Source organism: Euleptes europaea, chromosome 2, assembly GCF_029931775.1.
Source record: "Euleptes europaea isolate rEulEur1 chromosome 2, rEulEur1.hap1, whole genome shotgun sequence".
NCBI lineage: Eukaryota > Metazoa > Chordata > Lepidosauria > Squamata > Sphaerodactylidae > Euleptes > Euleptes europaea.
In genome coordinates, this window is record NC_079313.1 from 13,168,851 (window position 1) to 13,191,206 (window position 22,356).

Sequence of the window (22,356 nt, forward strand, 5' to 3'; positions counted from 1 at the left end):
GCCCAGCGAGCGCTGGCCTCAAGGCACGGGTTTTCCCTTCTTAGGCACCTTCTCCTCAGGCAACCTAAACCCCCTTTCCCCACCAGTGTATTGCAGCTGCTGGGGCTGGCGCCTGTACATGCTTGCGGCCATTCAGGAATTGCCCCCCTCCGTCGTGGCTCACCACCGCCCACCAGCCGAGGTTCTGTCTTGGGGACTGCAAGCCATTGAGGCCGCCACAGCGCCTCGTTTACTGGGCAGCCTCCGCCCCGGCAGCATCCCCCGCTCGCCAAATGACGAGCGGGCCGTTCTACCCAAAAGTCGGGCGGGGAGAATGTGCGCTCACGCTCCCAACATCGCTCCCTCTCCCGGCATGCTGGAGCAGTGTTGGAGCGCGACCTGGAATGGGACTCGCGGAGCCTGCAGCACTTCCCCCCATGGCAATTGGTGCGCTTGCGCGCCTCCTCTTTCTCTCAGGAACTGGACCGCAAGTGGCTCATGTTCATCTCGGCGTTCTTTGAGCTCTTGAGGCGCTTGGAGTGGGACGGTGGAGACATGCAGCTTGTCATGTAGACAAACAATCAGCCCGTTACCGCTAAATCCAGGTAGCGGCAAATGCCAGGCAAGACTCCCACGGCACAAATGCCCATTGTGGCCCCTCCACGCTACCGCAGAGGGCCACCTTTGATCTCCCAGCACCCTGCTCTCCAAGACGCTCCCTAACTCCTCTGGCGCCTTGCAAGCTTGTCCCACCCCTACTAGTGCACGTTCAGGGTCCTACTGGGGCGGTACGGAGGCTTTCTCATGGGCACTCGAGGCAACAAAGAACCTGAAAAAGCAGCACCCCACCGAAGTGTAACAGACACCTTCTGATAGGGAGCCCACAAACACACCCGAAAGATTACCTGGTGCAGTATCATTGGCTCTCTGGTCTACAGAAAGCTGTGTTTCGTCCGGGTCTGGTTCCTGGCTCCCGGGCGGAGTGGTGACACCCACAGCATCCTGTGAACAGTTTGGAAAAGGGAATTTGAATTATCACCAAGGGAACAGCAGGGAACAATCATTCAAAATGGGGAGAAGGAGATATTAAGCGCAATACTCACCAGGAGGTAGGGGAGAGGAGGCTCATATATCTTCATGGTTGATGGTGGGAAGGGTATCTCCAAAGAGCTCCTCCAAGCCAGGGGAAACTGTGGCATCGTTTGCACGCTCCTCCATGACAAGCACAATGTTCATGCTCCGGGCAACTCTAAGTGGGCGAATGGTTTTGTCAGCGCCCAGAATGATGTGCAGCTGGTCGTAGTAGAGGCATTTTTTCATGCTATTGCCCGAGATGTTATTATGCGCCACTCTTCTCTTGTAATCTCGTCAAAGAGCTTTTGTTTTCGTACGGCACTCAAGTGCAGATCAGTGATGGCCCTTCTGCGCCATCTCTGCGGCTATCTTCTCAAACACATCGATGTTCCGATGCGAAGTGTGTAGAGCCCGCTGCATTGTATGCTCGCCCCATACGGTCAGTAAATCGAGTGTTTCTCGCTCCCGCCATGAAACACCATGAACACCCATAGATTTCTGGTTCCCGGTCATCGCTAAAAAGGACACTGTGCTCAGGTACTCTGCCTGCTGGCCTACGAGGTAATGAAATGAATCGGTCATTCCAAAACCAAGTCGCCATTTGACAAGGGGAGGCATGTGACCTTGTCGTTTTATGCGATTGGCTCTAACCCGCCAGCAATCAAGCGGGACAATTTGAACACACCAGGTAATACACGAAAGTAGTCAACCAACACTAACCAATCATGATGCTGTGGATCGCAGTCAGAAGACTGAAAGGAAACGACACCTGGTGGCCGCCACACAAATTGCTGCAAAAGGGGTGGTGCTGTCAACAAAGCATGAACCTCCCCCAGCCAATCACCGTTGTTGGGAAAGTGGCAAGAGGCCGTCATGGGCAGGGACAAATGAACTGAAGCAAACTATTCTTCATGGGTCTCTGAGCCACAAAACGCGCACTAAAAGGAAAGAACGTCTCAAAAGTGGTTTGATTTGCCGCGGTTATAACGTGGCTGTAAGCACTTGTTTCCCCTGGACATCCAATAGCCACATCAAGAGACAAAGGTCCAAAAGAGTTGGTTTATTGAAAAGTGGTATGCAGAGCTTATAGATCAAAAGGCAGGAACGAAGGGGGATGGGGTTGCACTTGGTTATATGGAGAATTACAGACACAGAATCACAGTCACATCATGATAACATAAGCAGTCTGGAAACACCAGGCTCCCACGAACCTCAGACCCTGGGAAGCAAGGCGAAGCAAAGCAACTGGCAGCTGCACCAGAAAACAACCTTGAGGTCAAGGCGAAATGAGGAGTTTACAGACAGCCTGACATTCTGCTCCTGCCCATTTTGAATCCCAGTGAAGCAAAATGCAAATGCCAAGTGTTGCTTGCTTCTCCTTCTGCACTAGGGTGGGGTGGGGTGGTCCTGTGCCCTCAGTGGTCCCTCAGCCATCTCCTCTCCCCCCACTGCAGGACTTTAAAGAGCAAATCGTCCACCATGCTGCTGCCATCATCCTCATCGGCTTCTCATACTGTGCCAACTTCCTCCGCTGTGGCACCCTGCTCATGATTATCCATGATGTTTCTGACTGTTTCCTGGAGGTGAGTGAGGCTCTCTGGTGCTGCAAAAGGGGAGGTGTCCTGGGTCCCCTATCCTTATTGAGAAACCTGTTCAACTAGAGCAGAAGGTGCAAGTGATTCCAGGAGGTATACATCTTTTTAGCCTACTAGCAAGAAACAATGGAGTACTCTAACACAATGCACACCATGTCACTTCATTCCAGTAACTAGGGCACTGGTTCCCAACCGGGGATCCATGGACCCCCAGGGGTCCACGAGAACTAAATTAAGGTCAGCGAAACAAAGTTATAAACCCATAATAAATTAATATTTTCAATTAAAAGTTCTCTATTATAAAAATATATATATTCAAATATTATTCTAAGTTTAATGTTTAACTAACAGTTATGATTAAAGTTTATTTTCAAATTCTCAGAATTTTTATTTTGCACCTTGGGGTCCCTGCACCGAACAAAAAAGTCCTAGTGGTCCCTGGTCAAAAAAAGGTTGGGAACCACTGAACTAGAGGGACTAGAACCTCTTTAAAACCTGCCACTGTAAGAACTAAATTGTTATGTGCAAGGGGGCTTACCTTCTCTCAGAGCCCACGTCCATCTTGCTATCTTAAAATTATTGGGGGGGAAACAGAACGGATAAATCAAATTCGTTTAGTAAACTATCATTTGATTCTATGCTTTCTAGGGACTCACCATGAACAAGCTTTCTCAATAACTGACTGTCACAATATTCCATCCCCGACAACCTGTGAAGTCCTTCAGTAGATAACTCGCACCTTAGAGACTGGGTATATAACTGCGATGCTTTGATAAATAGAACATTAATTCTGAAATCACAGTCTGCACTGTGGTTTAAATCATTTAAAAATGACCCCTTTAGATCCCGTTATTTAGTTAAGATTTCTAACCATAACCTCAGAGCAGCTTTTACATCTTTATGGTTTGAAACAATGCCAATGGCTGTTTTGGCCGGCCAGAATAAACAAATTCCTGAGGACCAACGCTTATGTATCTGTGACATGCAAGTGCGGTACGATTTACCCCATTACATACTACTTTATGTGCAGTCTAGAACAAACAAGGTTACCGCACTTTGTATTCCCAGCAATGTATTAAGAGTTTGAAAATGTTAAAAAAAACATTGCTTTAAAAGGGTTTTTGGATACCACGACTAATAAATGGTTGGAAGACATCTTCACAGCTAAAGGGGCCAAACAAAATGCGAACAGTATTTTTTATCACGTTTTCAAACTCTTAAAACATCGGTGGGAATACATAGAAAGTGCGAACAGTATTTTTTATAACATTTCCAAACTTTTAATACATCGCTGGGAATACAAGTGCGGTAACCCCCTAAGTTTCTCGATGGGATATTATCTGGTGTAAATTTCCATTCTGAGAAGGAGAAAGTCATATTCTTGCTATCAGATTATGATGCCCACTTTGCCATAGACCATCACTGTATGCCTTGGCAGCAAGGAAAACAAGGGCCAAAGCTGATACTTCAAGAGCAGATTTCCAAAAATGATTTTATTTGTGGATGACGAACTTGTTTTAATAATATTTATCATTATTAGGCTGTTCATATTATTGTAAATTCCTTTTTAGATTTTATTCTTTTACTATGTTCATCTGCATTATAATGTGTGACATTTGTTCACGATGTTTTGTAAAGGCCTATGGCCATATACAAATAAATTATACTTAGTATGGGCAGAGGGATATAGGAACACCTCTGATGGATCAGGCAAAGGGTCAATCTACTCTACGCAATCTACTCTAACATCCTATTTCCCATGTTGGCCAACAGGGTTGCCAAGAGCCCTCCAAGGGCGAGGGAATTCCTGCCCCCACACTCTGTTGCCCCACCCTAACTCTGCTGAGGACTGTAGCTGGAACGGCATCCCACAACGCCGTTTCTGGCTGCATAAGTGGAATTGGCATCACTGTAGGATGGGACACTAAAGATTACCTGTTTTAGGGAGTCCTAGAGGGTCCTGCAACTCGGTGATGTGACTTCTGGTCATGCAGCCAGAAATGGCATCATGGGACCCTCCCCCCCCCCCCAGTCTCTTGCTCTTAGCTGGCAATCCTAGTGGTGAACCAGATGTACCAGAAGGCCCTTAAATTGGGATGCAGAGGCCCAAGATTCCTCCTGTTGTCAACTCTTCCCAGCAACTGACATTCAGAGGTATACTGCTTCTGACTGTGGAGGTTCAGTTGAGAGATCATGGCTAAGACTATGGATACATCTCTCCTCCATGAATGTATATAGTCCTCTCATAAAGTGATTGAAACTCTACCTCTTACAGCAGGGAATTCCACCAAGTTAATAAGGATAAAATGGATGAAGGCCATTTTGGGTCTCCCTTGGGGAGAAAGGCTGGGTGTAAAAAAAAAGTAAATAAAGAATGCGCCCTGTCCGAAGGAGGACTTTCTTTTGTCTGTCTGGAAACTGCTGCACATCAAGGGTATTTAAAAAAACTTTTTATGCTTTTTGTGTCCCATTTCCTAGCCCTCCAAGATCTTCAACTACCTGAAATGGCGTTGGATTTGTAACACTCTGTTCTTTGTTTTCACCATCATTTTCCTCGTCACCCGCCTGGTGATTTACCCCTACAAGTAAGTTTCAGTTCTGGGTCCCATCGCTGAGCCCCTTCTGTCTCATTAAAGCTGCCGCCTTTGGTGGGTTTCAGACAGATGAACGAAGGTGGAGAGGACCAGCCATGGTTATGAGGCACTGAGGGGCAGCTAGATGTGATGGGGTAGACATTTCTTGTTAGCCCTACCCCAATCATATATATAGCATAGTGTGAGTATCCAGTTTTAAGAGCAAAATTGCCACATGTTCAATATGCAAGCATCTTTCCCTGTCTGCTTTACTGCTTTGCACGTACTTGTACTTGAAAGCTGAAGCAGTGCAAAAAAGCAACTAGATGTAATCGTACATGTGATGACATCTGAGATTCTTCTGTGTGTGGTGTTTTACTGATGCACACTTCCTCCCTTGGGCACAGGTGAAATATAGAGCGTTGAAGGAATCTTGATACCTTTGTAGGTAGAGTCACATCAAGATTGCTTTCTTGCCTTGCTTTGTCAATGCACGAAGGAGCGTTGAGAATGTGTAGGGTGGGAGAAGCACATGAACTGAAGGAACCAACACTAGTGGCAATGGGTGCATGTGCAGTATGTATACATTTTTTTAAAGAGATCAACTGAGGTTCCTAACATGTTGGTTCTACAAATGGGAGATCCAATTTGGGGGAAACTCAGCTGAGGAGGAGAAGTCTGGGGAGGTCCTCCAGACCTTTGGCATGCCAGTAATTAGAGAGCACAGCATGTGCAGCCAAAATTATTATTAATAATAATAATACAAATGATAATACTACAATAATAATACTGCAATTATTATTAATAATAATACTACAAATGACAATAATACTACAATTATTATTAATAATACTACAAATGACAATAATACTACAATTATTATTAATAATACTACAAATGATAATAATATACTGGTGTGCTGTAGAAAAATATTATATTGATGTATAATATACTTCTAACATTGAGCACCCGCACAAGATACAAAACAATAACTAACAATACAACACAACGTTATAAAGTGAATAAATACAGCTGCAGCTTTATCCAAACAGAGTTAAAGTCATGAACTGTGATGAAAGGTTAGTAGTTTGCTCTGATGTTCAAGTGTAGGAGTAGCAGCAGAAACATGGCTGTTGTGCTGTCTGGAGAACTGGCAGCTTCGCTGTAACACGTTGTAATGCAATTAGCCTAAGGTTCCAAAGGGCTAGCACCCAAGTATATAATTGTATGCAACTTGAGATAAGACAGTATTCCGGTATAAGCCATTTCGTGTGAATCAACTTCCTCAGTTGATTCACAAGTTACTTAAAGGGAGTGTATAATAACATTCTTCCCAGAAACGCATTATGTATTATTATTAATAATTTTGGCTGCACATGCTGTGACTTCTTATATTGGTCATTCTACAGCATTGTCCCTTTGTTTAGTAATTAGAGAGCATCACAGATGGGCAAATGCAGGTCCTTCCCCAAAGAGCTGACAAAGGCAAAGGTGTTAGAGAGCTTTGTCCTCTCATGATTCCCCCTTCTTTCCCCAGATTGCTCTACCACACATACTATTACTTCATGGAACTCTACCAACCATTTTTTGGCTACTACGTCATGATGGCTCTCCTGATACTCCTGCAGCTGCTACACATCTTCTGGTCTTACCTTATCATCCAATTGGTGTACAAGTTGCTTGTGTTTGGCCTGGTAGGTGCAGAGAGCGGTCAGGGGAGGAGAATGCTCATCAAAGACCAATAAAAAAATCATGGGTCTTTGGGGGAAAAAACCATATGTAAGGGTGGCTTGTGGACCCTCATTATGGGTATACATTCTCCATATGTGCTCAGAAGCATTTGTTATTATTTCTCCCCTCTCCACAGGGCTAAATCCAGATGCTAAACTGAGGGAGGGGTCAACCTCTCTTCCAAAAATGTAATTCCCTTTATGGAGTTGTGACACCTTAGTACACGAAAAGATTGATTTCCATAGCCCAATTCCTTTCTGCGGTATATTTTTAAAATTCAGTCCTTTGCTTAATATTGTTGTATTGGGAAAGAGCAAGTGTGTTTTCCCAGGAGGGTTCAGTTTCCTGGTTCAATTTTTGTGAATAACTTTAAGCAGCAACCTGCCCCCCCTCAGCCCCACCCATGACTGCAACATGCGGAATAGTAATATCGGCCTACCTTACAGGGCTGGTTCAAAGGTTAATATGAGAACAGCTTTGAACCCTGAAAGAACCACACAAATGCTAAATGTCATCATCAAAATAGTTAGATGAACGTTTTGACCAATAGTGGATGCAAGTATGCATTCTGTGAAGAAGTTCTGGGGTATGGTTGGGATGCCTTTGAGCATGTGCAGAAGCCTCAGGAAAAAGTGTGTGTGTGTGTGTGTGTGTGTGTGTGTGTGTGTGTGTGTGTAAAGTGCCGACAAGTCACAACTGACTTATGGTGATCCCGTAGAGTTTTCAAGGCAAGAGAGAACAGGTGTGGTTTGCCATTGCCTGCCTCTGCATAGCGACTGTGATCTTACTCAGCGGTCTCCCATCCAGGTACTCTGCTTAGCTTCCGAGATCTGACGAGATCAGGCCAGCCTGGACTATCCAGGGCAGGGCAGAACCATTGAGAACCCTTTTCCAGCCCCTGGGTACCCTTTGATGTACACCCTCAGATTAGGGTTGCCAACCTCCAGGTACTGTGGAGAAAACAAAGGCTCAGTGCTGTAGAAGTATTGGAGAACCAAAACAGCACAGAAACAATATATGCAATGCTTAATTTTATAAGTGAATAAAGTGCAAAAGTGACAATAAATATATACAATATAATACAACAAGATACAGGTAAGTAATATATCTCAATCCAGCATATTCAGGACTTGGAAATCTCTCAAGTCCATTCAGATGTAAGTCCAATATGTCCAGTAGTTATATAGGAAGAATATTTCCTTTGTGGGAATCAGTTGTATGTCTTTTCAGACTATATTTCAGTATGTTAAAAGTCAAGCAAACAGCCACAATGAAGGATGACAGATATTTCAGTATGCTGGAAGTCAAGCAACAGCCACAATGAAGGATGACAGGATGTGTTGTCTAGATCATAATCAATCACGTTTCGCATATGGCTTCGTCAGCTACATGTATCTGTGTACAATAAAATCTGTATAATAACATATTTATTACAATATTTTTAGTACAATAGTTCAAATAAAAAGCTAAGCCCTCAATTATCCATTGTTTATAAGATTCATACTGTAAAAAGCCTAAAAGGTTATATAAATATATAAATATTTTATTAAATAAATATATCTTACCCAAGAGTATAACTTCAAAACACCTTAGTAGGTAGCATCTCATTAGGGACCAGCAGCAATGTCTATTCAGGTCTCCATTAGGACAGAATAAAGTTGAATAAGGCTAGAACGTAACTAAAAGGATTGTAGAGACCCTTAATTAGCTGCAGCTGAACAGACCACTGTCAGGTCAAACAGGATTCTTAAAGGGAAAGTACTGAATTATTGAAACACAAGATAACAAATCATAAGAAACAGGAGTAATCAATTTCATTATTCAGACCATCTGGGGACAAGGTTCTCAGAAGAAAAATAAGTCTGGTTTCCATTTGGTGTAGGAGTTTTTGAATGTTTTGAATATCAAAAGGACGCCCCCGGTATTGCCATAGAACACAGAAGGACATATCACTGTCGCTATGTCCCTTCTCCAAAAAGTGTGCAGTGAGTGGGGCTTCTAAATTCTTCGCACGTATTCTGGACCTATGTTCGGAAATTCTCGTACATACTGATCTAATTGTGGAACCAATATACATCAGACGACATTTACACAGGACGCAGTATACAACCTGCTTAGAGGCACATGTTGAGAAATGTCTCAAAGAATATTTAAATCCAGTAGTCGTGGATGTAATTTCTTTTACTGGCAAGCATAAATTACAAACCGAACATGAGCCACATCTATAATGGCCAACAGGTGAAGGTAAGGCAATGGAAGAAGAAGAAGAAGTAGAAGCAGTTGGTGTCAACATGTCTGTGTGTGTTAAATGATCCCGGATAGCTCTGGGGCGGCATAAGCCGCACAGCGGGGGAGTTTGACATCCCGCAATAGATTGTAATAAGTGCCAGTGTTTTTTTTACTATATTGTTAATCATATTTGATTTGGGACTGTATTGTAATGACCAGGTTACAGAATTCAAGGATCGCGTTGAACTTTTTGAGACGAGAAGATCTCGTCTGTCTGCATGATCAGCCCTAAGTTTGGCTGCCTGTAAAACCTGGGATGAGATATCCTTTATTAGCCAGAGCACTACTCAGTTGGGAAGCAGTATATAAATAGTCAGAATGCAAGGTTGAATTACGTTTAACTCTCAAAAAATGGCTGTAAGGTAGATTCTTAATCAAATGGGGAGGATGAAAGGAAGAAAAATCCAATCCTGCATGTTTAGTTAAAGGTTTAGCATAAGATCTTACTGCTAAAGTAGAATGTATTGAAACAAAAACCTCCAAATCAAGAAATGGAATGGAGATTTCGCTACAGTTGCCTGTAAAAGAAAGATGAGGATGGAGGGTATTGATCCATTCATGGAATTGCTTAAAGGAATCTGCAGTTTTAAAATTAAAAAATAAATCATCCATAAAACGCCTGTAAATTAAGATTTCTTGAGAAAAAGGATTATTATGAAATAAAAAATTACTTTCAAAGTGAATCATAAATATATTAGCTATTGATGGGGTCAGGCAACCCCCACAGAAACGCCATTTATTTGTAAGTAGAATTGATTTTTGTACCTAAAAAAGTTGTGCTCAAATAAAATATCCAAAAGCTGTAACAAAAAATCTGTGGGGGGAAAAAGATCTGTCCTGGTATCTAGTAAGTCCTGGATAATGTGACCAGCCTCATTCAAAGGTATATTAGTGTATAGTGAGGTCACGTCTAATGTGGCAAAAACGCTGTTAGATGAAATTATAGTGCCTTCTACCTGAGAAACAAAATCCCTCGAATCTAAAATGAAAGAGGGAGTAACTGAAGCAAATGGTTTTAAGTAATGATCTAAGTATTGTGCTATGGGTTCAAGCAAAGACCCCAAACCTGAAATAATAGGACGTCCAATGGGGGGGCGGGTAGGTTTATGCACTTTTGGGAGGGTATAGAAAATGGGAGTTCTGGGATACTTATTAATCAAAAATTCTGCAGTATGCTGATTAATATATCCAGCTGAGAGAGCCTCATAAACAGACGTCCTAATTATTAGATCAATTGCTTTAGTGGGATTGGTTGAAAGCGGACGGTAAAAATTAGAGTCAGAAAGTTGGCGTAAGTTCTCATTATCATAGTTGGTGTAATTCAAAATCACTATGGATCCGCCTTTGTCCGCCTCTTTTATAATAATAGATCTGTCCTTGTTCAGTTGATCTAATATTGATTGTTGCTCTGCAGTAAAATTAGCATGAGCAGGAATATGTTTCTTTTCCATAATAGCAACATCTCTCAGAACTAGATGTTGGAATGTTTGAATCAGATGAGTAGGGTTAGCGGGAATGAAAGAGGACGCGCGTTGGAATGGTGATCTAACATAAGAGGATGTCAGGCTGTTATCTTGGTTTCTATGTTGCCTCTGTTCCTCTGCTGAACCGTCCAGACTTCAAGGACGGCTCCACATACCAAAGCCTAGGAACACTACTCCTGGGAAAGTGTGCTCTGTTTATGCTTTGTGTGCTTTGTAATCTCCCGCCGTTTTCAAGCTTTATATTGCCAACTAACGAGCAAGTCACTCATAGCTGTCATCTTATTCTCAATGCACTGTATTGCCTATTTGACCAGTAAAAGCCATCTGCTTGGATTCTAAGTGTCTCTGTGGTGATTTCTGGTTCTTTGGGTCAAGAGCTCACATTATGACAGCTATCCATTACAACCCTTCTTCAACGATCCCCTAGTCAGGTTGGAGCCCTGGAGGGTTCGCCTGCCACTCGGATGGGAGCTAGCAGATCGCTCTCCGAGTGAACCGTGACTACTACTTCTTGGAACCCTGGAGTCCTCATTTGAGGACCCTACCCTTCTACAGGACATAGTCGCTGAACTTTTAGGACTAACCTAGAGGTTTGCCGCTTGAGGGGACTGGTACAGACACAGTGGCAATCTCTAGTGAGAGTTCTCTGGATGTTAACGTCGGAGGATACTAATACTCGTTTAGACCTCCAAGATTTTGATCAGTTGCTGGATGATGCCCGGCTGGCAACTGAGGACTTACAAGTACTAACCGGATTATTGGACAAACTTATTGCCCGGGAGACTCTCCCATCCACGGCTCTAATGCGTCCTGTTGCCCTGGGAAAAGGTGCCATGGCAGGAGCCGCGCCGGAAGGTTTTTCCCTGATACCCGATGCAGCCAGCTGTCAAGCTGAAGCCAAGCGGGTCGCTATCCATACGGCTCTCCTCTTTGCGGATTGTACAAAGGATACCACGGTAGCCACCTTGGCCCAACGTTTGGCCTCGACGTTTGGGGCCGATGCACCTGCGATTGCAGTTCGAATACAACCATTGCTGGGCGGGGAACCCGACCCCATACTCACACTCCTGGAAACGGAACTTTTACCGCATGTTACCGCAGCTGCAGCCCTGAGACTTGAAAACGAAAAGGTTCTCGCGGATAAAGAAGCTGCTGAAGCGGCTAAGGCGGAAGCCGAGGCTCAGGACGCAAGGGATAAGGAGTTACAGTTGGCTGCGGATCGGGCGCGGACAGGCAGTCGCCCCAAGGACACTGTAAGGAGCGGCCATCCGTTAGGTCTGTCTTTTTCCCCGGTATTTGCCCCGTCGCACATGACCCAACGCGCACGCCGCCTTGCAGACCGACGCCAAGACTCCGGAGAGTCTGAGGAAGAGGACCTATATGGAGACAGTTCTCAATGGGCCACGAGTTTTCGGACAAGTAAACCTCATTGTACTGGTGGCCCAGGAGAAGATGTTCACCTCTTACGAGCCCAAAATCGAGAGCTATCCGACCGTGTTGATCAGCTCCAAGAGTTAATGGAACGTATGCTTCAGGACAACAGGCAGTTACAGCAAGCCCTGATAGCCCAGGCACAGCCCGTCCCAATACCGGGTCAGGGGGTGCCAGTCCAACCACCCGCTAATGTACCTGCGCCACCTCCGCCTCCCGGAGGTCCCGTTTTACCTGCACCCGGGCCACCCGTGCAACCGGGTCAGCCTATGCCCGGTCCTTGGAAACAACTCAAATTGAAAACTACGTACGATGGATCTCTCGAAACCCTACCCTGTTTCTTGCATCAAGTGGACAGCTATATGCGAGAACAAGGACAGTTTTTCCCTACAGAGGACAGCTGGGTGCGCTATGTGGCTTCCCTTTTGACAGGTAAAGCAGCCGACTGGATGGTCCTCCAATTCGACACCCGATCCCGCTCTATCCGTTCCCTCAACAATTTCATGACTGCTCTACGGAGGAGGTTTGAGGACCCCTTTTTGGGGGAACGAGCCAAAGCGGAACTGTTACAACTAAGACAAGGCTCTACTCCAGTTCGAGAATTTGCCGATGAATTTCAAAGACTGGCAAGCAAGATTGTGGGCTGGCCCGAAGCCACCCTAATTCACCATTTCAGGGAAGCCTTACACCCTGACGTTCTGAACTGGTCGTACATGCGGGGTGATCCCGAAACTCTTGAGGATTGGATTCTATTAGCCGAAGAGGTGGAAAGCCGCCGACGCTTTATTTCCCTTGTCCGCCAAAAACACAAGGAGAAAAGCGTCCAAAAGCCCCAGCCCAAGGCACCCCCCCCCAATCCACGGAAACCTGCGCGTCCACCCCAGGATCGCAAAACCCAATTTCAAAGAGGTGCCTGCCTCAATTGTGGGGAAATGGGCCACTTTGCAGCAGTCTGCCCATACCGCCCTGAACCCTTTCGTCCCAGCACGACAACCCGAGCCAGAGGACGACCACAACGCAGAGGCACCGCGGCCACCCACAGTGCAGCGCCGGGAAGACCCACACCCTCTGCACTTCACGCTGGAGACTCAGCCATCCTGCCTACATCGAATGACCCCGCTGGGTCTTGGATTACAAGTGCCCCATTGGGGGACAACTTTCCCTCTTCTGATGAAGAGAACCCATGGAATTCTCCGGCTTTAAACCTGGAATCCCCCCTTGATTTGTCAAAAAACGGCTCCGGTCTGTGGTGAGTGGAGCGTCTCCACAGACCTCTGCAGATTCTCCTGCTAAACCGAATGCTCCCACTAAAGTAAAGGAAGTAGAAACCACCGTTTATGTGGACGCAATTTTACAACACCATGAAGGTGGTCCCCAACTACCCGTTAAGGCACTCATTGACTCCAGTTGCAGTCGCACTCTCATAAACGAAGCCACATTTGCAGCACTCAAAGTCGAGTCCGAGGCTTTACCAGCCCCCGTCCAATTTGCCCAAATGGACGGGAGCCATTTCCAGGGGGACCCAGTTGATCATCGCACCATAGGGGTGGCGATGGGAATTGGCTCCCACTGGGAGCAAATAGACTTTACCATAGCCCCTATCCGATTTGAAGTGGTTCTGGGAATTAACTGGATTAAAGGTCATTGTCCCAGTATAGACTGGGAGATGAACACGATCTCCTTTGCCAACCCCAAATGCGACCAGCACCGGCAACAAGTTGCGCTGCAATCTCCACCCGCTCCAGCATTAATCTCCGATGTCCCATCACCGCCATCCCTCCCTCCTGTATACCAGGACTTTGCGGATGTCTTCAACATTAAAGAATGTGATGCCTTACCCACCCACCGGACCACTGACTGTGCAATTGAAGTGGTGAAGGACTGCACACTAACCAAGAGTAAAATCTACCCTATGAGCACTTCCGAGCGCACTGTACTACGGGACTTTTTAGACAAAAACCTTGCCAGAGGGTTCATTCGCCCCTCGAATGCTCCCAACTCAGCCCCCGCGTTTTTCGTCCGAAAAAGGAGGGCGACCTACGCCTCTGCATTGACTTCAGAAAACTCAATGCAGTTACTCAAGCCAACGCCTATCCTATACCACTAATATCAGATATTTTGGGACAACTGCAAGAGGGACGTATTTTCTCTAAATTGGACCTAGTAGAAGCCTACTACCGCGTCCGTATCCGCGAGGGGGACGAACCCCTCACTGCCTTCTCTAGCTGCTTTGGAATGTTTGAATTCCTTGTGATGCCCTTCGGGTTAAAAGGGGCCCCGGGGGTCTTCATGCAACTCATCAACGAAATCCTTCATGATTTACTATACCGCGGGGTGGTGGTTTATTTAGACGACATTCTTATTTATTCAAAAACCATGGACGAGCACATCACATTGGTCTGAGAAGTTCTACACCGCCTACGCAACCACCAGCTCTTTGCAAAACTGACTAAATGCGAATTTCACCAGAGCAAAATAACTTTCTTGAGATATATAATCTCCCACCATGGCCTTAGCATGGACCCGGCCAAAGTCCGTTCCGTCCTCGATTGGACACCTCCCTCCAACCGCAAGCAAGTACAACAGTTTCTGGGCTTTGCTAATTTCTACCGCGGATTTATTCCTAACTTCGCCCAAATAGCACTGCCCATCACCGACCTTCTGAAAACCAAAGGTAAAGAGAACTCTGCCACATTGCCCTCCAGTAAGATACTGTGGACTGATCAATGCCAGACCGCCTCTGTAGCCCTCAAATGCCTTTTCACATCGGAACCTGTGCTACGGCACCCAGACCCTAACCGAATGTTCATTGTACAAGTTGATGCCTCCGACGTAGCTATGGGGGGGGGGCTACTACAAAGAGGACCAGATGGTCTCCTTCACCCCTGCGCTTACTTCTCTAAAAAATTTGCGCACTCCCAATTGAACTGGCCCATTTGGGAGAAAGAAGCCTCAGCTGTTCACCATGCACTTACTCTATGGCGACAATTCCTGGAAGGGTCTAAAGTCCCCTTCGAAGTTTGGACCGATCACAAGAATCTAGCCGCCCTCACAGGGACCCATAAGTTATCCGCGAAACAACAGCGTTGGGCGGAATTCTTTGCTCAGTTTCATTTTGTCCTGAAGCATGTTCCAGGAAAACAAAACGTTCTCGCGGATGCTCTCTCCCGATTGCCTCAATACCCGACGAAACTCGATCGGCCAAAAGACTCTTTATTTACGCCCGCACAACGGGAAGCCCTACCCGTATTGGCTGTACAAACTCGATCCCAAAAGCTGCCCCAGCGACAACACACAGTCACCAGCGTGCAAACTCCTCCAACCCTACCGGCTGCCCAGCTGCCTCCGCAACGGAAAACCACGATGACCGACGCTCCAGCTCCTCCAACCCAGCTGGCCGCCCAGCCGCCTGCAGTCTGCGCACTGCAGCACGTAAGCGCTTCCCCCTCGTCAACCCCCCTAACTGCTCCTACTGCCCCTTTAAACAAGGGGGGGGTCCCCGTCTCCGATTCTTTCTTAAAGTCCCTTCGGGAATACTGCCTTATGGAACACTCTAATCAAACCCTGCCTCCTGGTGTAATCGAACAAGGAGGCTCTTGGTACAAAGACTCGAAATTGTATGTACCCAAAGCTCTCCGAAAAGACGTCTTACACTCGGCCCATGGAGTAAAGACTGCTGGACACTTTGGGTTCCTAAAGACCCTTCACCTGTTGCGCAGACAATTTTGGTGGGGGGGAATGCGTTCTGATATTGACTCTTTTATTCGCAGCTGTCCTGTTTGCGCCACAGTCAAGCGGTCTCAAGGCAAGCCCCCAGGACTACTGAAACACCCTCCAAACCCTGGGAAGTAATTGCTATGGATTTTATGACGGATCTCCCTCTCAGCGGGGGAAAAACTGTTTTATGGGTTATCACTGACTTATTTTCTAAGCAAATACATTTGGTTCCATGTGCGGGGATCCCCTCCGCTCAGAAATTGGCCCACCTCTTCGTGTCACATGTCTTTAGACTACATTCGTTTCCGCGCAAGATAATCTGCGACCGCGGCAGTAGTTTTGTTGCAAAGTTTTGGAAAGCTTTTCTCAAATTGGTGGGGGTGGAGCAGGGATTGTCTAGTGCGTACCATCCCCAAACGGATGGCCAAACCAAACGTGTTAATGCTGTACTTGAATGTTATTTGCGCTGTTATGTCAATTACCACCAAGATAACTGGGTAGAACTGTTGCCTTTTGCAGAATATGCTTACAATAATGCTGTACATCAGTCCACTGGTTTCAGCCCGTTTTATGGAATATATGGACAGGACTTCGGTCCTATCACCCCAGTAGAAGATTTGGAGGGGGAGGGGGATACCGACATTGCCTCTTGGGCACACACCCTCCGCACCACATGGCCCTGGCTGATTAGCAACCTTGACCGAGCCAAGCGCAAATACAAAGCACAGGCTGATAAACATCGGTCCCCCGGTGGAGATCTACAAGTGGGTAACCTGGTATACCTATCCACTAAAAACCTGCGTTCCACCCGTCCGTGCCATAAGCTCAATGCTAAGTACATTGGCCCATTCCCCATCACTCGCATCATAAATCCTGTCACGGTGGAACTATCTCTCCCAAAAACCTTAAGGCGTGTGCACCCCGTTTTCCACATCAGCCTCCTGAAACCCCATTTTGCTTCTCAGCAATGGCATCCAGAACTGCCTCCTGAACAGCCCATAATGGTGGGGGGGGGAGAACATTTCGAGGTCTCCAAAATCCTAGACTCCCGTATTCACCGTGGGGTCTTGCAATACTTGGTCCGCTGGAAACACTTCCCCCCTGCCTATGACAATGGGTTCGCGCACGAGATGTCTCCGCTCCCAAACTCGTCAACGCCTTTCACTTTGCCTACCCAGACAGGACAGCCCCCTTGCAGGATGGGAGGGGGCCTTAAGGGGAGCAGGATGTCAGGCTGTTATCTCGGTTTCTATGTTGCCTCTGTTCCTCTGCTGAACCGTCCAAACTTCAAGGACGGCTCCACATACCAAAGCCTGGGAACTCTACTCCTGGGAAAGTGTGCTCTGTTTATGCTTTGTGTGCTTTGTAATCTCCCGCCGTTTTCAAGCTTTATATTGCCAACTAACGAGCAAGTCACTCATAGCTGTCATCTTATTCTCAATGCACTGTATTGCCTATTTGACCAGTAAAAGCCATCTGCTTGGATTCTAAGTGTCTCTGTGGTGATTTCTGGTTCTTTGGGTCAAGAGCTCACAGAGGAGCCCTGAAAGAATTCTTTTAATTTTATCTGCCGAAAAAGTTTGAATAAGTCAACCCGTGTATGAAAAGCTGAATATTTCGGCGTGGGGGCAAAGCCTAGACCTAGATTGAGTACTTCAAGCTCAGCCTCAGACAAAATCCTATCTGGTAGGTTGAGTACTAGGTTCTCCTGTCTTGATTCCTCCTGCCTCGTTGGCGGGAGCCTGGAGGTCTGTAATTTTTTGGACGGCCATCGGTCCGCAAAAAATAAGGCGGGAATCAAGACGGGAGAACCTAGTACTCAACCTATCAGATAGGATTTTGTCTGAGGCTGAGCTTGAAGTACTCAATCTAGGTCTAGGCTTTGCCCCCACGCCAAAATATTCAGCTTTTCATACACAGTTTGACTTATTCAAACTTTTTCGGCAGATAAAATTAAAAGAATTCTTTCAGGGCTCCTCCTATGTTAGATCACCATTCCAACGCGCGTCCTCTTTCATTCCCGCTAACCATACTCATCTGATTCAAACATTCCAACATCTAGTTCTGAGAGATGTTGCTATTATGGAAAAGAAACATATTCCTGCTCATGCTAATTTTACTGCAGAGCAACAATCAATATTAGATCAACTGAACAAGGACAGATCTATTATTATAAAAGAGGCGGACAAAGGCGGATCCATAGTGATTTTGAATTACACCAACTATGATAATGAGAACTTACGCCAACTTTCTGACTCTAATTTTTACCGTCCGCTTTCAACCAATCCCACTAAAGCAATTGATCTAATAATTAGGACGTCTGTTTATGAGGCTCTCTCAGCTGGATATATTAATCAGCATACTGCAGAATTTTTGATTAATAAGTATCCCAGAACTCCCATTTTCTATACCCTCCCAAAAGTGCATAAACCTACCCGCCCCCCCATTGGACGTCCTATTATTTCAGGTTTGGAGTCTTTGCTTGAACCCATAGCACAATACTTAGATCATTACTTAAAACCATTTGCTTCAGTTACTCCCTCTTTCATTTTAGATTCGAGGGATTTTTTTTCTCAGGTAGAAGGCACTATAATTTCATCTAACAGCGTTTTTGCCACATTAGACGTGACCTCACTATACACTAATATACCTTTGAATGAGGCTGGTCACATTATCCAGGACTTACTAGATACCAGGACAGATCTTTTTCCCCCCACAGATTTTTTGTTACAGCTTTTGGATATTTTATTTGAGCACAACTTTTTTAGGTACAAAAATCAATTCTACTTACAAATAAATGGCATTTCTATGGGGGTTGCCTGACCCCATCAATAGCTAATATATTTATAATTCACTTTGAAAGTAATTTTTTATTTCATAATAATCCTTTTTCTCAAGAAATCTTAATTTACAGGCGTTTTATGGATGATTTATTTTTTAATTTTAAAACTGCAGATTCCTTTAAGCAATTCCATGAATGGATCAATACCCTCCATCCTCATCTTTCTTTTACAGGCAACTGTAGCGAAATCTCCATTCCATTTCTTGATTTGGAGGTTTTTGTTTCAATACATTCTACTTTAGCAGTAAGATCTTATGCTAAACCTTTAACTAAACATGCAGGATTGGATTTTTCTTCCTTTCATCCTCCCCATTTGATTAAGAATCTACCTTACAGCCATTTTTTGAGAGTTAAACGTAATTCAACCTTGCATTCTGACTATTTATATACTGCTTCCCAACTGAGTAGTGCTCTGGCTAATAAAGGATATCTCATCCCAGGTTTTACAGGCAGCCAAACTTAGGGCTGATCATGCAGACAGACGAGATCTTCTCGTCTCAAAAAGTTCAACGCGATCCTTGAATTCTGTAACCTGGTCATTACAATACAGTCCCAAATCAAATATGATTAACAATATAGTAAAAAAACACTGGCACTTATTACAATCTATTGCGGGATGTCAAACTCCCCCGCTGTGCGGCTTATGCCGCCCCAGAGCTATCCAGGATCATTTAACACACACAGACATGTTGATACCAACTGCTTCTACTTCTTCTTCTTCCATTGCCTTACCTTCACCTGTTGGCCATTATAGATGTGGCTCATGTTCGGTTTGTAATTTATGCTTGCCAGTAAAAGAAATTACATCCACGACTACTGGATTTAAATATTCTTTGAGACATTTCTCAACATGTGCCTCTAAGCAGGTTGTATACTGCGTCCTGTGTAAATGTCGTCTGATGTATATTGGTTCCACAATTAGATCAGTACGTACGAGAATTTCCGAACATAGGTCCAGAATACATGCGAAGAATTTAGAAGCCCCACTCACTGCACACTTTTTGGAGAAGGGACATAGCGACAGTGATATGTCCTTCTGTGTTCTATGGCAATACCGGGGGCGTCCTTTTGATATTCAAAACATTCAAAAACTCCTACACCAAATGGAAACCAGACTTATTTTTCTTCTGAGAACCCTGTCCCCAGATGGTCTGAATAATGAAATTGATTACTCCTGTTTCTTATGATTTGTTATCTTGTGTTTCAATAATTCAGTACTTTCCCTTTAAGAATCCTGTTTGACCTAACAGTGGTCTGTTCAGCTGCAGCTAATTAAGGGTCTCTACAATCCTTTTAGTTACGTTCTAGCCTTATTCAACTTTATTCTGTCCTAATGGAGACCTGAATAGACATTGCTGCTGGTCCCTAATGAGATGCTACCTACTAAGGTGTTTTGAAGTTATACTCTTGGGTAAGATATATTTATTTAATAAAATATTTATATATTTATATAACCTTTTAGGCTTTTTACAGTATGAATCTTATAAACAATGGATAATTGAGGGCTTAGCTTTTTATTTGAACTATTGTACTAAAAATATTGTAATAAATATGTTATTATACAGATTTTATTGTACACAGATACATGTAGCTGACGAAGCCATATGCGAAACGTGATTGATTATGATCTAGACAACACGTCCTGTCATCCTTCATTGTGGCTGTTGCTTGACTTCCAGCATACTGAAATATCTGTCATCCTTCATTGTGGCTGTTTGCTTGACTTTTAACATACTGAAATATAGTCTGAAAAGACATACAACTGATTCCCACAAAGGAAATATTCTTCCTATATAACTACTGGACATATTGGACTTACATCTGAATGGACTTGAGAGGTTTCCAAGTCCTGAATATGCTGGATTGAGATATATTACTTACCTGTATCTTGTTGAATTATATTGTATATATTTATTGTCACTTTTGCACTTTATTCACTTATAAAATTAAGCATTGCATATATTGTTTCTGTGCTGTTTTGGTCCTCCAACCTCCAGGTACTAGCTGGAGATCTCTTGCTATTACAACTGATCTCCAGCCGATAGAGCTCAGTTCCCCTGGAGAAAATGGCCGCTTTGGCAATTGGACTCTATGGCATTGAAGTCCCTCCCCTCCCCAAACCCTGTGGCAAAGAGGGACCTGGCAACCCTAAGTATGATACCGAAACAGAGCAAATAAAAAACTGCATGATGAATTGAATGCAAAACTTTGGAGGAAACATACATACGAGTTAGTGGGAGAATCTTTGGACTAAAGAAATTTACTTTACAGAATGTCAACTATTGAAAGAGAATTGGTACAAAATGATTTTAGATGGTATCATCACACCTAAACATATAGCAAAAGCTAACAAAAGACATTAACAGGAACAGCTGGAAATGCCAGAATACAGATGCAAGATTCTATCATATGTGGTGGACATGTAAGAAAGCAAGAAAATGATAATGATAAATGTGCTGCCCCCAGGCAGAATTAGTAGCTTTCTAGTATGTGTAGTTTGCAGTTCATGTTTTGTATTAGTAATATGCTAGGAAATAGTACTTGCCCATTAAGAAAGGTGCATGCTAGTTATTGTAGTCAGGGGGACTCAGTAGTCACATGTTTCTGTATTAGTTCACTGATTGGTCAGAGGTTAGGTTCTAATTCGCCCAGGAAAACTAGGCGCCTTTTTTTTTTTACTGTTGATGAGACTGAGGAATAGAGAGGTGTGTGAATCCATTATGTTTTCACGGATAGCTATAAACAGGACTCTCACCTAGAAAAGGACTGCGGATATCATCTATTCAGGTTGTGAGTAACCCTGAGCTGTTTGGGATTTATGCAGATCTCAAAATAAAGAATGATTGGAACCCTGTAGATTCCAGTTGAACACTTTTCTTGCGAAGGGTCTTAACAACTAGCCCCCGCCCAGGAACAATAAATGATGAAATGCAAAAGATACTAAAACTTAAGTTTATATTGGACCTGAAAAATATGTTATTAAATATCTTGCCAAACAATATCCTCAAAATACATAACAAATTATTTAAGTACATGGTGACGGCAGCAAGAGTGATATATGCAGCAAAGTAGAAAGCAGAGAAATACCCAGATTTGATTGAATGGATGAATAAACTAACAGGATACTCAACAATGGCAAAACTAACATCTATTATACATAACGGATCAATTTCAGAATTTCAGGAAAAATAGATTACCCCCTCCCCCCAACTGTATAGCTAAAAATAAGGAAAGAATTACATTAAAATAGAATAAGAAAGATTTGGGCAATACATGTTTAAGAATAAATATATTATTCGATATGAAAATATACTGAGAACATAGAGCAATGTAATTAAAATAAGTTAATAATTGAAATGGAATTTTAAAAAGTAAGCTCCATATATAATGTCATAATCTGTTTATTGGTTATATTTGGGTTTAAAAATAAAACTCTACTATTTTAAAAAAGGAAAAAGACGTGAGGAGTGACTCGGAAGACAGCGAGAAGGGCGAAGAAGACAGCACAGGAGAAGGAAGCCAAGAAGAATGGGCCTGCCCCACCCAGCCTGAACAGCAGCAGCGGCTGCATCAGCAAAGAGACCCCCTTGCATCTGACCGGCAGCAGCCATCCCTCGAACGGCAATCCCAAAATCGGGTAG

At 44.3% G+C, this 22,356-nt stretch overlaps 1 pseudogene; it reads left to right on the top strand.

Annotated features, from left to right (window-relative positions):
• LOC130473129 (ceramide synthase 4-like) overlaps positions 1-22,356 on the top strand; it is a 58,417-nt pseudogene extending 36,061 nt beyond the window's left edge.